Source organism: Heterodontus francisci, chromosome 8 (assembly GCF_036365525.1).
Source record: "Heterodontus francisci isolate sHetFra1 chromosome 8, sHetFra1.hap1, whole genome shotgun sequence".
Taxonomy (NCBI): Eukaryota; Metazoa; Chordata; class Chondrichthyes; order Heterodontiformes; family Heterodontidae; genus Heterodontus; species Heterodontus francisci.
In genome coordinates this window covers 111,908,113-111,930,319 of record NC_090378.1, presented here as the reverse complement: position 1 = coordinate 111,930,319, position 22,207 = coordinate 111,908,113, and the positions used below count along the sequence as shown (strand labels likewise).

The window sequence follows — 22,207 nt, the reverse complement described above, 5'->3', positions numbered from 1 at the left end:
CACTGCTTTAGAAATAGAGGAGAGACACTGAGCACACTGCTTTAGAGAGAGAGGAGAGACACTGAGCACACTGCTTTAGAGAAAGAGGAGAGGCAATGAACACACTGCTTTAGAGAAGGAGGAGAGACACTGAGCACACTGCTTCAGAGAACGAGGAGAGACAGTTAGCACACTGCTTTAGAGAAAGAGGAGAGACACTGAGCAGACTCCTTTAGAGAGAGAGAAGAGACACTGAGCACACTGCTTTAGAAAAAGAGGAGAGTCACTGAGCACTCTGCTTTAGAGAGAGAGGAGAGACACTGAGCACACTGCTTTAGAGAGAGAGAAGAGACACTGAGCACACTGCTTTAGAGAAAGAGGAGAGACACTGAGCACACTGCTTTAGAGAAAGAGGAGAGACCCTGAGCACACTGCTTTAGAGAACGAGGAGAGACACTGAGCACACTGCTTTAGCGAAAGAGGAGGGACACTGAGCAGACTGCTTTAGAGAGAGAGGAGAGACACTGAGCTCACTGCTTTAGAAAAGGAGGAGAGTCACTGAGCACACTGCTTTAGAGAGAGAGGAGAGACACTGAGCACACAGCTTTAGAGAGAGAGGAGAGACACTGAGCACACTGCTTTTGAGAAAGAGGAGAGACACTGAACACACTGCTTTAGAGAAAGAGGAGAGACACTGAGCACACTGCTTTAGAGAATGAGGAGAGACACTAAGCACACTGCTTTAGAGAAAGAGGAGAGACACTGAGCAGACTGCTTTAGAGAGAGAGGAGAGACACTGAGCACACTGCTTTAGAGAGAGAGGAGAGACACTGAGCACACTGCTTTAGAGAAAGAGGAGAGACACTGAGCAGACTGCTTTGGAGAGAGAGGAGAGACACTGAGCACACTGCTTTAGAGAGAGAGGAGAGACACTGAGCACACTGCTTTAGAGAAAGAGGAGAGACACTGAGCCCACTGCTTTGGGTAGAAAGAGAGACACTGAGCACACTGCTTTAGAGAAACGGGGAGACACTGAGCACACTGCTTTAGAGAAAAAGGAGAGACACTGAGCACACTGCTTTATAGAACGAGGAGAGACACTGAGCACAGTGCGTTAGAGAAAGAGGAGAGACACTGAGCAGACTGCTTTCGAGGGAGAGGAAAGACACTGAGCACACAGCTTTAGAAAAAGAGGAGAGACACTGAGCACACTGCTTTAGAGAACGAGGAGAGACACTGAGCACACTGCTTTAGAGAACGAGGAGAGACACTGAGCACACTGCTTTAGAGAAAGAGGAGAGACACTGAGCAGACTCCTTTAGAGAGAGAGGAGAGGCACTGAGCACACTGCTTTAGAAAAAGAGGAGAGTCACTGAGCACACTGCTTTAGAGAGAGAGGAGAGACACTGAGCACACTGCTTTAGAGAGAGAGAAGAGACACTGAGCACACTGCTTTAGAGAAAGAGGAGAGACACTGAGCACACTGCTTTAGAGAAAGAGGAGAGACACTGAGCACACTGCTTTAGAGAACGAGGAGAGACACTGTGCACACTGCTTTAGCGAAAGAGGAGGGACACTGAGCAGACTGCTTTAGAGAGAGAGGAGAGACACTGAGCTCACTGCTTTAGAAAAGGAGGAGAGTCACTGAGCACACTGCTTTAGAGAGAGAGGAGAGACACTGAGCACACAGCTTTAGAGAGAGAGGAGAGACACTGAGCACACTGCTTTAGAGAAAGAGGAGAGACACTGAGCACACTGCTTTAGAGAAAGAGGAGAGACACTGAGCACACTGCTTTAGAGAATGAGGAGAGACACTGAGCACACTGCTTTAGAGAAAGAGTAGAGACACTGAGCAGACTGCTTTAGAGAGAGAGGAGAGACACTGAGCACACTGCTTTAGAGAGAGAGGAGAGACACTGAGCACACTGCTTTAGAGAAAGAGGAGAGACACTGAGCAGACTGCTTTAGAGAGAGAGGAGAGACACTGAGCACACTGCTTTAGAGAAAGAGGAGAGACACTGGCCCACTGCTTTGGGTAGAAAGAGAGACACTGAGCACACTGCTTTAGAGAAACGGGGAGACACTGAGCACACTGCTTTCGAGAAAGAGGAGGGAAACTGAGCCCACGGCTTTAGAGAAAGAGGAGAGACACTGAGCAGACTGCTTTAGAGAGAGAGGAGAGGCACTGAGATCACTGTTTTAGAAAAAGAGGAGAGTCACTGAGCACACTGCTTTTGAAAAAGAGGAGAGACACTGAGCACACTGCTTTGGAGAAAAAGGAGAGACACTGAGCACACTGCTTTAGAAAAAGAGGAGAGACACTGAGCACACTGCTTTAGAGAAAAAGGAGAGACACTGAGCACACTGCTTTAGAGAAAGAGGAGAGACACTGAGCAGACTGCTTTAGAGGGAGAGGAGAGACACTGAGCACACTGCTTTAGAAAAAGAGGAGAGACACTGAGCACACTGCTTTAGAGAAAGAGGAGAGACACTGAGCACACTGCTTTAGAGAACGAGGAGAGACATTGAGCACACTGCTTTAGAGGGAGAGGAGAGACACTGAGCACACTGCTTTAGAGAAAGAGGAGAGACACTGAGCACACTGCTTTAGAGAAAGAGGAGAGACACTGAGCACACTGCTTTAGAGAACGAGGAGAGACATTGAGCATACTGCTTTAGAGAAAGATGAGAGACATTGAGCACACTGCTTTAGAGAAAGCGGAGAGACACTGAGAACGCTTCTTTGGAGAAAGAGGAGAGACATTGAGCACTCTGCTTTACAGAAAGAGGAGAGAAACTGAGCTCACTGTTTTTGGGAAGAGGAGAGACACTGAGCGCACTGCTTTAGAGAGAGAGAAGTGTCACTGTGCTCTCTGTATTAGGAAGAGAGGAGAGACACTGAGCACACTGCTTTTGAGAAAGAGGAGAGACACTGAGCACACTGCTTTTGAGAAAGAGGAGAGACACTGAGCACACTGCTTCAGAGAGTCTGAAGAGATACTGAGCACACTGCTTTAGAGAGAGAGAAGTGTCACTGTGCTCTCAGCATTAGAGAGAGAGGAGAGACACTGAGCACACTGCTTCAGAGAAAGATGAGAGACACTTCGCACATTGCTTTAGAGAAACTGAAGAGATACTGAGCACACTGTTTTAGAGAGAGAGACGTTTCACTGTGCTCTCTGCATTACAGAGAGAGGAGAGACACTGAGCACACTGCTTTAGAGAAAGAGGAGAGACACTTAGCAGACTGCTTTAGAGAAAGAGGAGATTCATTGAGCGCACTGCTTTAGAGAAAGAGCAGAGACACTGAGCACACTGCTTTAGAGAAAGAGGAGAGAAACTGAGCTCACTGTTTTGGGGAAGAGGAGAGACACTGAGCACACTGCTTTAGAGAAAGAGGAGAAACACTGAGCACACTGCTTTAGAAAAAGAGGAGAGATACTGAGCACACTGCTTTAGAGAAAAAGGAGAGACACTGAGCACACTGCTTTGGAGAAATAGGAGAGACACTGCTTTAGAAAAAGAGCAGAGACACTGAGCACACTGCTTTAGAGAAAAAGGAGAGACACTGAGCACACTGCTTTAGAAAAAGAGGAGAGACACTGAGCACACTGCTTTGGAGAAAAAGGAGAGACACTGAGCACACTGCTTTAGAAAAAGAGGAGAAACACTGAGCACACTGCTTTAGAGAAAAAGGAGAGACACAGAGCACACTGCTTTAGAAAAAGAGGAGAGACACTGAGCACACTGCTTTAGAGAAAGAGGCGAGACAGTGAGCACACTGCTTTTGAGAAAAAGGAGAGACACTGAGCACACTGCTTTAGAGAAATAGGAGAGACACAGAGCGCACTGCTTTAGAGAAAGAGGAGAGGCACTGAGCACACTGCTTTAGAGAAAGAGGAGAGACACTGAGCAGACTGCTTTCGAGGGAGAGGAGAGACACTGAGCACACTGCTTTAGAAAAAGACGAGAGACACTGAGCACACTGCTTTAGAGAGTGAGGAGAGACACTGAGCACACTGCTTTAGAGAAAGAGGAGAGACACTGAGCACACTGCTTTAGAGAAAGAGGAGAGAAACTGAGCACACTGTTTTAGAGAACGAGGAGAGACACTGAGCACACTGCTTTAGAGAAAGAGCTGAGACACTGAGCACACTGCTTTAGAGAAATAGGAGAGACATTGAGCACACTGCTTTAGAGAAAGAGGAGAGACACTTAGCAGACTGCTTTAGAGAAAGAGGAGATTCATTGAGCGCACTGCTTTAGAGAAAGAGGAGAGAAACTGAGCTCACTGTTTTGGGGAAGAGGAGAGACACTGAGCACACTGCTTTAGAGAAAGAGGAGAGACACTGAGCACACTGCTTTAGAAAAAGAGGAGAGATACTGAGCACACTGCTTTAGAGAAAAAGGAGAGACACTGAGCACACTGCTTTGGAGAAATAGGAGAGACACTGAGTACACTGCTTTAGAAAAAGAGGAGAGACAGTGAGCACACTGCTTTAGAGGAAGAGGAGAGACACTGAGCACACTGCTTTAGAAAAAGAGGAGAGACACTGAGCACACTGCTTTGGAGAAAAAGGAGAGACACTGAGCACACTGCTTTAGAAAAAGAGGAGAGACACTGAGCACACTGCTTTAGAGAAAGAGGAGAGACAGTGAGCACACTGCTTTTGAGAAACTGAAGAGATACTGAGCACACTGTTTTAGAGAGAGAGACGTTTCACTGTGCTCTCTGCATTACAGAGAGAGGAGAGACACTGAGCACACTGCTTTAGAGAAAGAGGAGAGACACTTAGCAGACTGCTTTAGAGAAAGAGGAGATTCATTGAGCGCACTGCTTTAGAGAAAGAGCAGAGAAACTGAGCACACTGCTTTAGAGAAAGAGGAGAGAAACTGAGCTCACTGTTTTGGGGAAGAGGAGAGACACTGAGCACACTGCTTTAGAGAGAGAGAAGTGTCACTGTGCTCTCAGCATTAGAGAGAGAGGAGAGACACTGAGCACACTGCTTCAGAGAAAGATGAGAGACACTTCGCACATTGCTTTAGAGAAACTGAAGAGATACTGAGCACACTGTTTTAGAGAGAGAGACGTTTCACTGTGCTCTCTGCCTTACAGAGAGAGGAGAGACACTGAGCACACTGCTTTAGAGAAAGAGGAGAGACACTTAGCAGACTGCTTTAGAGAAAGAGGAGATTCATTGAGCGCACTGCTTTAGAGAAAGAGCAGAGACACTGAGCACACTGCTTTAGAGAAAGAGGAGAGAAACTGAGCTCACTGTTTTGGGGAAGAGGAGAGAAACTGAGCACACTGCTTTAGAGAAAGAGGAGAGACACTGAGCACACTGCTTTAGAAAAAGAGGAGAGATACTGAGCACACTGCTTTCGAGAAAAAGGAGAGACACTGAGCACACTGCTTTGGAGAAATAGGAGAGACACTGAGCACACTGCTTTAGAAAAAGAGCAGAGACACTGAGCACACTGCTTTAGAGAAAAAGGAGAGACACTGAGCACACTGCTTTAGAAAAAGAGGAGAGACACTGAGCACACTGCTTTGGAGAAAAAGGAGAGACACTGAGCACACTGCTTTAGAAGAAGAGGAGAGACACTGAGCACACTGCTTTAGAGAAAAAGGAGAGACACAGAGCACACTGCTTTAGAAAAAGAGGAGAGACACTGAGCACACTGCTTTAGAGAAAGAGGAGAGACAGTGAGCACACTGCTTTTGAGAAAAAGGAGAGACACTGAGCACACTGCTTTAGAGAAATAGGAGAGACACAGAGCACACTGCTTTAGAGAACGTGGAGAGGCACTGAGCACACTGCTTTAGAGGGAGAGGAGAGACACTGAGCACACTGCTTTAGAAAAAGACGAGAGACACTGAGCACACTGCTTTAGAGAGTGAGGAGAGACACTGAGCTCACTGCTTTAGAAAAGGAGGAGAGTCACTGAGCACACTGCTTTAGAGAGAGAGGAGAGACACTGAGCACACAGCTTTAGAGAGAGAGGAGAGACACTGAGCACACTGCTTTAGAGAAAGAGGAGAGACACTGAGCACACTGCTTTAGAGAAAGAGGAGAGACACTGAGCACACTGCTTTAGAGAATGAGGAGAGACACTGAGCACACTGCTTTAGAGAAAGAGTAGAGACACTGAGCAGACTGCTTTAGAGAGAGAGGAGAGACACTGAGCACACTGCTTTAGAGAGAGAGGAGAGACACTGAGCACACTGCTTTAGAGAAAGAGGAGAGACACTGAGCAGACTGCTTTAGAGAGAGAGGAGAGACACTGAGCACACTGCTTTAGAGAAAGAGGAGAGACACTGGCCCACTGCTTTGGGTAGAAAGAGAGACACTGAGCACACTGCTTTAGAGAAACGGGGAGACACTGAGCACACTGCTTTCGAGAAATAGGAGAGACACTGAGCACACTGCTTTAGAAAAAGAGCAGAGACACTGAGCACACTGCTTTAGAGAAAAAGGAGAGACACTGAGCACACTGCTTTAGAAAAAGAGGAGAGACACTGAGCACACTGCTTTGGAGAAAAAGGAGAGACACTGAGCACACTGCTTTAGAAAAAGAGGAGAGACACTGAGCACACTGCTTTAGAGAAAAAGGAGAGACACAGAGCACACTGCTTTAGAAAAAGAGGAGAGACACTGAGCACACTGCTTTAGAGAAAGAGGAGAGACAGTGAGCACACTGCTTTTGAGAAAAAGGAGAGACACTGAGCACACTGCTTTAGAGAAATAGTAGAGACACAGAGCGCACTGCTTTAGAGAAAGAGGAGAGGCACTGAGCACACTGCTTTAGAGAAAGAGGAGAGACACTGAGCAGACTGCTTTAGAGGGAGAGGAGAGACACTGAGCACACTGCTTTAGAGAAAGAGGAGAGACACTGAGCACACTGCTTTAGAGAAAGAGGAGAGACACTGAGCACACTGCTTTAGAGAACGAGGAGAGACACTGAGCACACTGCTTTAGCGAAAGAGGAGGGACACTGAGCAGACTGCTTTAGAGAGAGAGGAGAGACACTGAGCTCACTGCTTTAGAAAAGGAGGAGAGTCACTGAGCACACTGCTTTAGAGAGAGAGGAGAGACACTGAGCACACAGCTTTAGAGAGAGAGGAGAGACACTGAGCACACTGCTTTTGAGAAAGAGGAGAGACACTGAACACACTGCTTTAGAGAAAGAGGAGAGACACTGAGCACACTGCTTTAGAGAATGAGGAGAGACACTGAGCACACTGCTTTAGAGAAAGAGGAGAGACACTGAGCAGACTGCTTTAGAGAGAGAGGAGAGACACTGAGCACACTGCTTTAGAGAGAGAGGAGAGACACTGAGCACACTGCTTTAGAGAAAGAGGAGAGACACTGAGCAGACTGCTTTGGAGAGAGAGGAGAGACACTGAGCACACTGCTTTAGAGAGAGAGGAGAGACACTGAGCACACTGCTTTAGAGAAAGAGGAGAGACACTGAGCCCACTGCTTTGGGTAGAAAGAGAGACACTGAGCACACTGCTTTAGAGAAACGGGGAGACACTGAGCACACTGCGTTAGAGAAAGAGGAGAGACACTGAGCAGACTGCTTTAGAGGGAGAGGAGAGACACTGAGCACACTGCTTTAGAAATAGAGGAGAGACACTGAGCACACTGCTTTAGAGAGAGAGGAGAGACACTGAGCACACTGCTTTAGAGAAAGAGGAGAGGCAATGAACACACTGCTTTAGAGAAGGAGGAGAGACACTGAGCACACTGCTTCAGAGAACGAGGAGAGACAGTTAGCACACTGCTTTAGAGAAAGAGGAGAGACACTGAGCAGACTCCTTTAGAGAGAGAGAAGAGACACTGAGCACACTGCTTTAGAAAAAGAGGAGAGTCACTGAGCACTCTGCTTTAGAGAGAGAGGAGAGACACTGAGCACACTGCTTTAGAGAGAGAGAAGAGACACTGAGCACACTGCTTTAGAGAAAGAGGAGAGACACTGAGCACACTGCTTTAGAGAAAGAGGAGAGACCCTGAGCACACTGCTTTAGAGAACGAGGAGAGACACTGAGCACACTGCTTTAGCGAAAGAGGAGGGACACTGAGCAGACTGCTTTAGAGAGAGAGGAGAGACACTGAGCTCACTGCTTTAGAAAAGGAGGAGAGTCACTGAGCACACTGCTTTAGAGAGAGAGGAGAGACACTGAGCACACAGCTTTAGAGAGAGAGGAGAGACACTGAGCACACTGCTTTTGAGAAAGAGGAGAGACACTGAACACACTGCTTTAGAGAAAGAGGAGAGACACTGAGCACACTGCTTTAGAGAATGAGGAGAGACACTAAGCACACTGCTTTAGAGAAAGAGGAGAGACACTGAGCAGACTGCTTTAGAGAGAGAGGAGAGACACTGAGCACACTGCTTTAGAGAGAGAGGAGAGACACTGAGCACACTGCTTTAGAGAAAGAGGAGAGACACTGAGCAGACTGCTTTGGAGAGAGAGGAGAGACACTGAGCACACTGCTTTAGAGAGAGAGGAGAGACACTGAGCACACTGCTTTAGAGAAAGAGGAGAGACACTGAGCCCACTGCTTTGGGTAGAAAGAGAGACACTGAGCACACTGCTTTAGAGAAACGGGGAGACACTGAGCACACTGCTTTAGAGAAAAAGGAGAGACACTGAGCACACTGCTTTATAGAACGAGGAGAGACACTGAGCACAGTGCGTTAGAGAAAGAGGAGAGACACTGAGCAGACTGCTTTCGAGGGAGAGGAAAGACACTGAGCACACAGCTTTAGAAAAAGAGGAGAGACACTGAGCACACTGCTTTAGAGAACGAGGAGAGACACTGAGCACACTGCTTTAGAGAACGAGGAGAGACACTGAGCACACTGCTTTAGAGAAAGAGGAGAGACACTGAGCAGACTCCTTTAGAGAGAGAGGAGAGGCACTGAGCACACTGCTTTAGAAAAAGAGGAGAGTCACTGAGCACACTGCTTTAGAGAGAGAGGAGAGACACTGAGCACACTGCTTTAGAGAGAGAGAAGAGACACTGAGCACACTGCTTTAGAGAAAGAGGAGAGACACTGAGCACACTGCTTTAGAGAAAGAGGAGAGACACTGAGCACACTGCTTTAGAGAACGAGGAGAGACACTGTGCACACTGCTTTAGCGAAAGAGGAGGGACACTGAGCAGACTGCTTTAGAGAGAGAGGAGAGACACTGAGCTCACTGCTTTAGAAAAGGAGGAGAGTCACTGAGCACACTGCTTTAGAGAGAGAGGAGAGACACTGAGCACACAGCTTTAGAGAGAGAGGAGAGACACTGAGCACACTGCTTTAGAGAAAGAGGAGAGACACTGAGCACACTGCTTTAGAGAAAGAGGAGAGACACTGAGCACACTGCTTTAGAGAATGAGGAGAGACACTGAGCACACTGCTTTAGAGAAAGAGTAGAGACACTGAGCAGACTGCTTTAGAGAGAGAGGAGAGACACTGAGCACACTGCTTTAGAGAGAGAGGAGAGACACTGAGCACACTGCTTTAGAGAAAGAGGAGAGACACTGAGCAGACTGCTTTAGAGAGAGAGGAGAGACACTGAGCACACTGCTTTAGAGAAAGAGGAGAGACACTGGCCCACTGCTTTGGGTAGAAAGAGAGACACTGAGCACACTGCTTTAGAGAAACGGGGAGACACTGAGCACACTGCTTTCGAGAAAGAGGAGGGAAACTGAGCCCACGGCTTTAGAGAAAGAGGAGAGACACTGAGCAGACTGCTTTAGAGAGAGAGGAGAGGCACTGAGATCACTGTTTTAGAAAAAGAGGAGAGTCACTGAGCACACTGCTTTTGAAAAAGAGGAGAGACACTGAGCACACTGCTTTGGAGAAAAAGGAGAGACACTGAGCACACTGCTTTAGAAAAAGAGGAGAGACACTGAGCACACTGCTTTAGAGAAAAAGGAGAGACACTGAGCACACTGCTTTAGAGAAAGAGGAGAGACACTGAGCAGACTGCTTTAGAGGGAGAGGAGAGACACTGAGCACACTGCTTTAGAAAAAGAGGAGAGACACTGAGCACACTGCTTTAGAGAAAGAGGAGAGACACTGAGCACACTGCTTTAGAGAACGAGGAGAGACATTGAGCACACTGCTTTAGAGGGAGAGGAGAGACACTGAGCACACTGCTTTAGAGAAAGAGGAGAGACACTGAGCACACTGCTTTAGAGAAAGAGGAGAGACACTGAGCACACTGCTTTAGAGAACGAGGAGAGACATTGAGCATACTGCTTTAGAGAAAGATGAGAGACATTGAGCACACTGCTTTAGAGAAAGCGGAGAGACACTGAGAACGCTTCTTTGGAGAAAGAGGAGAGACATTGAGCACTCTGCTTTACAGAAAGAGGAGAGAAACTGAGCTCACTGTTTTTGGGAAGAGGAGAGACACTGAGCGCACTGCTTTAGAGAGAGAGAAGTGTCACTGTGCTCTCTGTATTAGGAAGAGAGGAGAGACACTGAGCACACTGCTTTTGAGAAAGAGGAGAGACACTGAGCACACTGCTTTTGAGAAAGAGGAGAGACACTGAGCACACTGCTTCAGAGAGTCTGAAGAGATACTGAGCACACTGCTTTAGAGAGAGAGAAGTGTCACTGTGCTCTCAGCATTAGAGAGAGAGGAGAGACACTGAGCACACTGCTTCAGAGAAAGATGAGAGACACTTCGCACATTGCTTTAGAGAAACTGAAGAGATACTGAGCACACTGTTTTAGAGAGAGAGACGTTTCACTGTGCTCTCTGCATTACAGAGAGAGGAGAGACACTGAGCACACTGCTTTAGAGAAAGAGGAGAGACACTTAGCAGACTGCTTTAGAGAAAGAGGAGATTCATTGAGCGCACTGCTTTAGAGAAAGAGCAGAGACACTGAGCACACTGCTTTAGAGAAAGAGGAGAGAAACTGAGCTCACTGTTTTGGGGAAGAGGAGAGACACTGAGCACACTGCTTTAGAGAAAGAGGAGAGACACTGAGCACACTGCTTTAGAAAAAGAGGAGAGATACTGAGCACACTGCTTTAGAGAAAAAGGAGAGACACTGAGCACACTGCTTTGGAGAAATAGGAGAGACACTGAGCACACTGCTTTAGAAAAAGAGCAGAGACACTGAGCACACTGCTTTAGAGAAAAAGGAGAGACACTGAGCACACTGCTTTAGAAAAAGAGGAGAGACACTGAGCACACTGCTTTGGAGAAAAAGGAGAGACACTGAGCACACTGCTTTAGAAAAAGAGGAGAAACACTGAGCACACTGCTTTAGAGAAAAAGGAGAGACACAGAGCACACTGCTTTAGAAAAAGAGGAGAGACACTGAGCACACTGCTTTAGAGAAAGAGGCGAGACAGTGAGCACACTGCTTTTGAGAAAAAGGAGAGACACTGAGCACACTGCTTTAGAGAAATAGGAGAGACACAGAGCGCACTGCTTTAGAGAAAGAGGAGAGGCACTGAGCACACTGCTTTAGAGAAAGAGGAGAGACACTGAGCAGACTGCTTTCGAGGGAGAGGAGAGACACTGAGCACACTGCTTTAGAAAAAGACGAGAGACACTGAGCACACTGCTTTAGAGAGTGAGGAGAGACACTGAGCACACTGCTTTAGAGAAAGAGGAGAGACACTGAGCACACTGCTTTAGAGAAAGAGGAGAGAAACTGAGCACACTGTTTTAGAGAACGAGGAGAGACACTGAGCACACTGCTTTAGAGAAAGAGCTGAGACACTGAGCACACTGCTTTAGAGAAATAGGAGAGACATTGAGCACACTGCTTTAGAGAAAGAGGAGAGACACTTAGCAGACTGCTTTAGAGAAAGAGGAGATTCATTGAGCGCACTGCTTTAGAGAAAGAGGAGAGAAACTGAGCTCACTGTTTTGGGGAAGAGGAGAGACACTGAGCACACTGCTTTAGAGAAAGAGGAGAGACACTGAGCACACTGCTTTAGAAAAAGAGGAGAGATACTGAGCACACTGCTTTAGAGAAAAAGGAGAGACACTGAGCACACTGCTTTGGAGAAATAGGAGAGACACTGAGTACACTGCTTTAGAAAAAGAGGAGAGACAGTGAGCACACTGCTTTAGAGGAAGAGGAGAGACACTGAGCACACTGCTTTAGAAAAAGAGGAGAGACACTGAGCACACTGCTTTGGAGAAAAAGGAGAGACACTGAGCACACTGCTTTAGAAAAAGAGGAGAGACACTGAGCACACTGCTTTAGAGAAAGAGGAGAGACAGTGAGCACACTGCTTTTGAGAAACTGAAGAGATACTGAGCACACTGTTTTAGAGAGAGAGACGTTTCACTGTGCTCTCTGCATTACAGAGAGAGGAGAGACACTGAGCACACTGCTTTAGAGAAAGAGGAGAGACACTTAGCAGACTGCTTTAGAGAAAGAGGAGATTCATTGAGCGCACTGCTTTAGAGAAAGAGCAGAGAAACTGAGCACACTGCTTTAGAGAAAGAGGAGAGAAACTGAGCTCACTGTTTTGGGGAAGAGGAGAGACACTGAGCACACTGCTTTAGAGAGAGAGAAGTGTCACTGTGCTCTCAGCATTAGAGAGAGAGGAGAGACACTGAGCACACTGCTTCAGAGAAAGATGAGAGACACTTCGCACATTGCTTTAGAGAAACTGAAGAGATACTGAGCACACTGTTTTAGAGAGAGAGACGTTTCACTGTGCTCTCTGCCTTACAGAGAGAGGAGAGACACTGAGCACACTGCTTTAGAGAAAGAGGAGAGACACTTAGCAGACTGCTTTAGAGAAAGAGGAGATTCATTGAGCGCACTGCTTTAGAGAAAGAGCAGAGACACTGAGCACACTGCTTTAGAGAAAGAGGAGAGAAACTGAGCTCACTGTTTTGGGGAAGAGGAGAGAAACTGAGCACACTGCTTTAGAGAAAGAGGAGAGACACTGAGCACACTGCTTTAGAAAAAGAGGAGAGATACTGAGCACACTGCTTTCGAGAAAAAGGAGAGACACTGAGCACACTGCTTTGGAGAAATAGGAGAGACACTGAGCACACTGCTTTAGAAAAAGAGCAGAGACACTGAGCACACTGCTTTAGAGAAAAAGGAGAGACACTGAGCACACTGCTTTAGAAAAAGAGGAGAGACACTGAGCACACTGCTTTGGAGAAAAAGGAGAGACACTGAGCACACTGCTTTAGAAGAAGAGGAGAGACACTGAGCACACTGCTTTAGAGAAAAAGGAGAGACACAGAGCACACTGCTTTAGAAAAAGAGGAGAGACACTGAGCACACTGCTTTAGAGAAAGAGGAGAGACAGTGAGCACACTGCTTTTGAGAAAAAGGAGAGACACTGAGCACACTGCTTTAGAGAAATAGGAGAGACACAGAGCACACTGCTTTAGAGAACGTGGAGAGGCACTGAGCACACTGCTTTAGAGGGAGAGGAGAGACACTGAGCACACTGCTTTAGAAAAAGACGAGAGACACTGAGCACACTGCTTTAGAGAGTGAGGAGAGACACTGAGCTCACTGCTTTAGAAAAGGAGGAGAGTCACTGAGCACACTGCTTTAGAGAGAGAGGAGAGACACTGAGCACACAGCTTTAGAGAGAGAGGAGAGACACTGAGCACACTGCTTTAGAGAAAGAGGAGAGACACTGAGCACACTGCTTTAGAGAAAGAGGAGAGACACTGAGCACACTGCTTTAGAGAATGAGGAGAGACACTGAGCACACTGCTTTAGAGAAAGAGTAGAGACACTGAGCAGACTGCTTTAGAGAGAGAGGAGAGACACTGAGCACACTGCTTTAGAGAGAGAGGAGAGACACTGAGCACACTGCTTTAGAGAAAGAGGAGAGACACTGAGCAGACTGCTTTAGAGAGAGAGGAGAGACACTGAGCACACTGCTTTAGAGAAAGAGGAGAGACACTGGCCCACTGCTTTGGGTAGAAAGAGAGACACTGAGCACACTGCTTTAGAGAAACGGGGAGACACTGAGCACACTGCTTTCGAGAAAGAGGAGGGAAACTGAGCCCACGGCTTTAGAGAAAGAGGAGAGACACTGAGCAGACTGCTTTAGAGAGAGAGGAGAGGCACTGAGATCACTGTTTTAGAAAAAGAGGAGAGTCACTGAGCACACTGCTTTTGAAAAAGAGGAGAGACACTGAGCACACTGCTTTGGAGAAAAAGGAGAGACACTGAGCACACTGCTTTAGAAAAAGAGGAGAGACACTGAGCACACTGCTTTAGAGAAAAAGGAGAGACACTGAGCACACTGCTTTAGAGAAAGAGGAGAGACACTGAGCAGACTGCTTTAGAGGGAGAGGAGAGACACTGAGCACACTGCTTTAGAAAAAGAGGAGAGACACTGAGCACACTGCTTTAGAGAAAGAGGAGAGACACTGAGCACACTGCTTTAGAGAACGAGGAGAGACATTGAGCACACTGCTTTAGAGGGAGAGGAGAGACACTGAGCACACTGCTTTAGAGAAAGAGGAGAGACACTGAGCACACTGCTTTAGAGAAAGAGGAGAGACACTGAGCACACTGCTTTAGAGAACGAGGAGAGACATTGAGCATACTGCTTTAGAGAAAGATGAGAGACATTGAGCACACTGCTTTAGAGAAAGCGGAGAGACACTGAGAACGCTTCTTTGGAGAAAGAGGAGAGACATTGAGCACTCTGCTTTACAGAAAGAGGAGAGAAACTGAGCTCACTGTTTTTGGGAAGAGGAGAGACACTGAGCGCACTGCTTTAGAGAGAGAGAAGTGTCACTGTGCTCTCTGTATTAGGAAGAGAGGAGAGACACTGAGCACACTGCTTTTGAGAAAGAGGAGAGACACTGAGCACACTGCTTTTGAGAAAGAGGAGAGACACTGAGCACACTGCTTCAGAGAGTCTGAAGAGATACTGAGCACACTGCTTTAGAGAGAGAGAAGTGTCACTGTGCTCTCAGCATTAGAGAGAGAGGAGAGACACTGAGCACACTGCTTCAGAGAAAGATGAGAGACACTTCGCACATTGCTTTAGAGAAACTGAAGAGATACTGAGCACACTGTTTTAGAGAGAGAGACGTTTCACTGTGCTCTCTGCATTACAGAGAGAGGAGAGACACTGAGCACACTGCTTTAGAGAAAGAGGAGAGACACTTAGCAGACTGCTTTAGAGAAAGAGGAGATTCATTGAGCGCACTGCTTTAGAGAAAGAGCAGAGACACTGAGCACACTGCTTTAGAGAAAGAGGAGAGAAACTGAGCTCACTGTTTTGGGGAAGAGGAGAGACACTGAGCACACTGCTTTAGAGAAAGAGGAGAGACACTGAGCACACTGCTTTAGAAAAAGAGGAGAGATACTGAGCACACTGCTTTAGAGAAAAAGGAGAGACACTGAGCACACTGCTTTGGAGAAATAGGAGAGACACTGAGCACACTGCTTTAGAAAAAGAGCAGAGACACTGAGCACACTGCTTTAGAGAAAAAGGAGAGACACTGAGCACACTGCTTTAGAAAAAGAGGAGAGACACTGAGCACACTGCTTTGGAGAAAAAGGAGAGACACTGAGCACACTGCTTTAGAAAAAGAGGAGAAACACTGAGCACACTGCTTTAGAGAAAAAGGAGAGACACAGAGCACACTGCTTTAGAAAAAGAGGAGAGACACTGAGCACACTGCTTTAGAGAAAGAGGCGAGACAGTGAGCACACTGCTTTTGAGAAAAAGGAGAGACACTGAGCACACTGCTTTAGAGAAATAGGAGAGACACAGAGCGCACTGCTTTAGAGAAAGAGGAGAGGCACTGAGCACACTGCTTTAGAGAAAGAGGAGAGACACTGAGCAGACTGCTTTCGAGGGAGAGGAGAGACACTGAGCACACTGCTTTAGAAAAAGACGAGAGACACTGAGCACACTGCTTTAGAGAGTGAGGAGAGACACTGAGCACACTGCTTTAGAGAAAGAGGAGAGACACTGAGCACACTGCTTTAGAGAAAGAGGAGAGAAACTGAGCACACTGTTTTAGAGAACGAGGAGAGACACTGAGCACACTGCTTTAGAGAAAGAGCTGAGACACTGAGCACACTGCTTTAGAGAAATAGGAGAGACATTGAGCACACTGCTTTAGAGAAAGAGGAGAGACACTTAGCAGACTGCTTTAGAGAAAGAGGAGATTCATTGAGCGCACTGCTTTAGAGAAAGAGGAGAGAAACTGAGCTCACTGTTTTGGGGAAGAGGAGAGACACTGAGCACACTGCTTTAGAGAAAGAGGAGAGACACTGAGCGCACTGCTTTAGAAAAAGAGGAGAGATACTGAGCACACTGCTTTAGAGAAAAAGGAGAGACACTGAGCACACTGCTTTGGAGAAATAGGAGAGACACTGAGTACACTGCTTTAGAAAAAGAGGAGAGACAGTGAGCACACTGCTTTAGAGGAAGAGGAGAGACACTGAGCACACTGCTTTAGAAAAAGAGGAGAGACACTGAGCACACTGCTTTGGAGAAAAAGGAGAGACACTGAGCACACTGCTTTAGAAAAAGAGGAGAGACACTGAGCACACTGCTTTAGAGAAAGAGGAGAGACAGTGAGCACACTGCTTTTGAGAAACTGAAGAGATACTGAGCACACTGTTTTAGAGAGAGAGACGTTTCACTGTGCTCTCTGCATTACAGAGAGAGGAGAGACACTGAGCACACTGCTTTAGAGAAAGAGGAGAGACACTTAGCAGACTGCTTTAGAGAAAGAGGAGATTCATTGAGCGCACTGCTTTAGAGAAAGAGCAGAGAAACTGAGCACACTGCTTTAGAGAAAGAGGAGAGAAACTGAGCTCACTGTTTTGGGGAAGAGGAGAGACACTGAGCACACTGCTTTAGAGAGAGAGAAGTGTCACTGTGCTCTCAGCATTAGAGAGAGAGGAGAGACACTGAGCACACTGCTTCAGAGAAAGATGAGAGACACTTCGCACATTGCTTTAGAGAAACTGAAGAGATACTGAGCACACTGTTTTAGAGAGAGAGACGTTTCACTGTGCTCTCTGCCTTACAGAGAGAGGAGAGACACTGAGCACACTGCTTTAGAGAAAGAGGAGAGACACTTAGCAGACTGCTTTAGAGAAAGAGGAGATTCATTGAGCGCACTGCTTTAGAGAAAGAGCAGAGACACTGAGCACACTGCTTTAGAGAAAGAGGAGAGAAACTGAGCTCACTGTTTTGGGGAAGAGGAGAGAAACTGAGCACACTGCTTTAGAGAAAGAGGAGAGACACTGAGCACACTGCTTTAGAAAAAGAGGAGAGATACTGAGCACACTGCTTTCGAGAAAAAGGAGAGACACTGAGCACACTGCTTTGGAGAAATAGGAGAGACACTGAGCACACTGCTTTAGAAAAAGAGCAGAGACACTGAGCACACTGCTTTAGAGAAAAAGGAGAGACACTGAGCACACTGCTTTAGAAAAAGAGGAGAGACACTGAGCACACTGCTTTGGAGAAAAAGGAGAGACACTGAGCACACTGCTTTAGAAGAAGAGGAGAGACACTGAGCACACTGCTTTAGAGAAAAAGGAGAGACACAGAGCACACTGCTTTAGAAAAAGAGGAGAGACACTGAGCACACTGCTTTAGAGAAAGAGGAGAGACAGTGAGCACACTGCTTTTGAGAAAAAGGAGAGACACTGAGCACACTGCTTTAGAGAAATAGGAGAGACACAGAGCACACTGCTTTAGAGAACGTGGAGAGGCACTGAGCACACTGCTTTAGAGGGAGAGGAGAGACACTGAGCACACTGCTTTAGAAAAAGACGAGAGACACTGAGCACACTGCTTTAGAGAGTGAGGAGAGACACTGAGCACACTGCTTTAGAGAAAGAGGAGAGACACTGAGCAGACTGCTTTAGAGGGAGAGGAGAGACACTGAGCACACTGCTTTAGAAAAAGACGAGAGACACTGAGCACACTGCTTTAGAGAGTGAGGAGAGACACTGAGCACACTGCTTTAGAGAAAGAGGAGAGACACTGAGCACACTGCTTTAGAGAAAGAGGAGAGAAACTGAGCACACTGTTTTAGAGAACGAGGAGAGACACTGAACACACTGCTTTAGAGAAAGAGCTGAGACACTGAGCACACTGCTTTAGAGAAATAGGAGAGACATTGAGCACACTGCTTTAGAGAAAGAGGAGAGACACTTAGCAGACTGCTTTAGAGAAAGAGGAGATTCATTGAGCGCACTGCTTTAGAGAAAGAGCAGAGTCACTGAGCACACTGCTTTAGAGAAAGAGGAGAGAAACTGAGCTCACTGTTTTGGGGAAGAGGAGAGACACTGAGCACACTGCTTTAGAGAAAGAGGAGAGACACTGAGCACACTGCTTTAGAAAAAGAGGAGAGATACTGAGCACACTGCTTTAGAGAAAAAGGAGAGACACTGAGCACACTGCTTTGGAGAAATAGGAGAGACACTGAGCACACTGCTTTAGAAAAAGAGGAGAGACAGTGAGCACACTGCTTTAGAGGAAGAGGAGAGACACTGAGCACACTGCTTTAGAAAAAGAGGAGAGACACTGAGCACACTGCTTTGGAGAAAAAGGAGAGACACTGAGCACACTGCTTTAGAAAAAGAGGAGAGACACTGAGCACATTGCTTTAGAGAAACTGAAGAGATACTGAGCACACTGTTTTAGAGAGAGAGACGTTTCACTGTGCTCTCTGCATTACAGAGAGAGGAGAGACACTGAGCACACTGCTTTAGAGAAAGAGGAGAGACACTTCGCACATTGCTTTAGAGAAACTGAAGAGATACTGAGCACACTGTTTTAGAGAGAGAGACGTTTCACTGTGCTCTCTGCATTACAGAGAGAGGAGAGACACTGAGCACACTGCTTTAGAGAAAGAGGAGAGACACTTAGCAGACTGCTTTAGAGAAAGAGGAGATTCATTGAGCGCACTGCTTTAGAGAAAGAGCAGAGACACTGAGCACACTGCTTTAGAGAAAGAGGAGAGAAACTGAGCTCACTGTTTTGGGGAAGAGGAGAGACACTGAGCACACTGCTTTAGAGAGAGAGAAGTGTCACTGTGCTCTCAGCATTAGAGAGAGAGGAGAGACACTGAGCACACTGCTTCAGAGAAAGATGAGAGACACTTCGCACATTGCTTTAGAGAAACTGAAGAGATACTGAGCACACTGTTTTAGAGAGAGAGACGTTTCACTGTGCTCGCTGCATTACAGAGAGAGGAGAGACACTGAGCACACTGCTTTAGAGAAAGAGGAGAGACACTTAGCAGACTGCTTTAGAGAAAGAGGAGATTCATTGAGCGCACTGCTTTAGAGAAAGAGCAGAGACACTGAGCACACTGCTTTAGAGAAAGAGGAGAGAAACTGAGCTCACTGTTTTGGGGAAGAGGAGAGACACTGAGCACACTGCTTTAGAGAGAGAGAAGTGTCACTGTGCTCTCAGCATTAGAGAGAGAGGAGAGACACTGAGCACACTGCTTCAGAGAAAGATGAGAGACACTTCGCACATTGCTTTAGAGAAACTGAAGAGATACTGAGCACACTGTTTTAGAGAGAGAGACGTTTCACTGTGCTCTCTGCATTACAGAGAGAGGAGAGACACTGAGCACACTGCTTTAGAGAAAGAGGAGAGACACTTAGCAGACTGCTTTAGAGAAAGAGGAGATTCATTGAGCGCACTGCTTTAGAGAAAGAGCAGAGACACTGAGCACACTGCTATAGAGAAAGAGGAGAGAAACTGAGCTCACTGTTTTGGGGAAGAGGAGAGACACTGAGCACACTGCTTTAGAGAAAGAGGAGAGACACTGAGCACACTGCTTTAGAAAAAGAGGAGAGATACTGAGCACACTGCTTTAGAGAAAAAGGAGAGACACTGAGCACACTGCTTTGGAGAAATAGGAGAGACACTGAGCACACTGCTTTAGAAAAAGAGCAGAGACACTGAGCACACTGCTTTAGAGAAAAAGGAGAGACACTGAGCACACTGCTTTAGAAAAAGAGGAGAGACACTGAGCACACTGCTTTGGAGAAAAAGGAGAGACACTGAGCAGACTGCTTTAGAGAAAGAGGAGAGACACTGAGCACACTGCTTTAGAGAAAAAGGAGAGACACAGAGCACACTGCTTTAGAAAAAGAGGAGAGACACTGAGCACACTGCTTTAGAGAAAGAGGAGAGACAGTGAGCACACTGCTTTTGAGAAAAAGGAGAGACACTGAGCACACTGCTTTAGAGAAATAGGAGAGACACAGAGCACACTGCTTTAGAGAAAAAGGAGAGACACTGAGCACACTGCTTTAGAAAAAGACGAGAGACACTGAGCACACTGCTTTAGAGAGTGAGGAGAGACACTGAGCACACTGCTTTAGAGAAAGAGGAGAGACACTGAGCACACTGCTTTAGAGAAAGAGGAGAGAAACTGAGCACACTGTTTTAGAGAACGAGGAGAGACACTGAGCACACTGCTTTAGAGAAAGAGCTGAGACACTGAGCACACTGCTTTAGAGAAATAGGAGAGACATTGAGCACACTGCTTTAGAGAAAGAGGAGAGACACTTAGCAGACTGCTTTAGAGAAAGAGGAGATTCATTGAGCGCACTGCTTTAGAGAAAGAGCAGAGTCACTGAGCACACTGCTTTAGAGAAAGAGGAGAGAAACTGAGCTCACTGTTTTGGGGAAGAGGAGAGACACTGAGCACACTGCTTTAGAGAAAGAGGAGAGACACTGAGCACACTGCTTTAGAAAAAGAGGAGAGATACTGAGCACACTGCTTTAGAGAAAAAGGAGAGACACTGAGCACACTGCTTTGGAGAAATAGGAGAGACACTGAGCACACTGCTTTAGAAAAAGAGGAGAGACAGTGAGCACACTGCTTTAGAGGAAGAGGAGAGACACTGAGCACACTGCTTTAGAAAAAGAGGAGAGACACTGAGCACACTGCTTTGGAGAAAAAAGGAGAGACACTGAGCACACTGCTTTAGAAAAAGAGGAGAGACACTTCGCACATTGCTTTAGAGAAACTGAAGAGATACTGAGCACACTGTTTTAGAGAGAGAGACGTTTCACTGTGCTCTCTGCATTACAGAGAGAGGAGAGACACTGAGCACACTGCTTTAGAGAAAGAGGAGAGACACTTAGCAGACTGCTTTAGAGAAAGAGGAGATTCATTGAGCGCACTGCTTTAGAGAAAGAGCAGAGACACTGAGCACACTGCTTTAGAGAAAGAGGAGAGAAACTGAGCTCACTGTTTTGGGGAAGAGGAGAGACACTGAGCACACTGCTTTAGAGAGAGAGAAGTGTCACTGTGCTCTCAGCATTAGAGAGAGAGGAGAGACACTGAGCACACTGCTTCAGAGAAAGATGAGAGACACTTCGCACATTGCTTTAGAGAAACTGAAGAGATACTGAGCACACTGTTTTAGAGAGAGAGACGTTTCACTGTGCTCGCTGCATTACAGAGAGAGGAGAGACACTGAGCACACTGCTTTAGAGAAAGAGGAGAGACACTTAGCAGACTGCTTTAGAGAAAGAGGAGATTCATTGAGCGCACTGCTTTAGAGAAAGAGCAGAGACACTGAGCACACTGCTTTAGAGAAAGAGGAGAGAAACTGAGCTCACTGTTTTGGGGAAGAGGAGAGACACTGAGCACACTGCTTTAGAGAGAGAGAAGTGTCACTGTGCTCTCAGCATTAGAGAGAGAGGAGAGACACTGAGCACACTGCTTCAGAGAAAGATGAGAGACACTTCGCACATTGCTTTAGAGAAACTGAAGAGATACTGAGCACACTGTTTTAGAGAGAGAGACGTTTCACTGTGCTCTCTGCATTACAGAGAGAGGAGAGACACTGAGCACACTGCTTTAGAGAAAGAGGAGAGACACTTAGCAGACTGCTTTAGAGAAAGAGGAGATTCATTGAGCGCACTGCTTTAGAGAAAGAGCAGAGACACTGAGCACACTGCTTTAGAGAAAGAGGAGAGAAACTGAGCTCACTGTTTTGGGGAAGAGGAGAGACACTGAGCACACTGCTTTAGAGAAAGAGGAGAGACACTGAGCACACTGCTTTAGAAAAAGAGGAGAGATACTGAGCACACTGCTTTCGAGAAAAAGGAGAGACACTGAGCACACTGCTTTGGAGAAATAGGAGAGACACTGAGCACACTGCTTTAGAAAAAGAGCAGAGACACTGAGCACACTGCTTTAGAGAAAAAGGAGAGACACTGAGCACACTGCTTTAGAAAAAGAGG

General features: G+C 46.7%; 1 protein-coding gene across 2 annotated transcripts in view; it reads left to right on the top strand.

Annotated features, from left to right (window-relative positions):
• Nucleotides 1–22,207, top strand: part of LOC137372589 (pre-B-cell leukemia transcription factor 1-like) — a 697,223-nt gene that overhangs the window by 72,949 nt on the left and 602,067 nt on the right. The window lies entirely within an intron of this gene.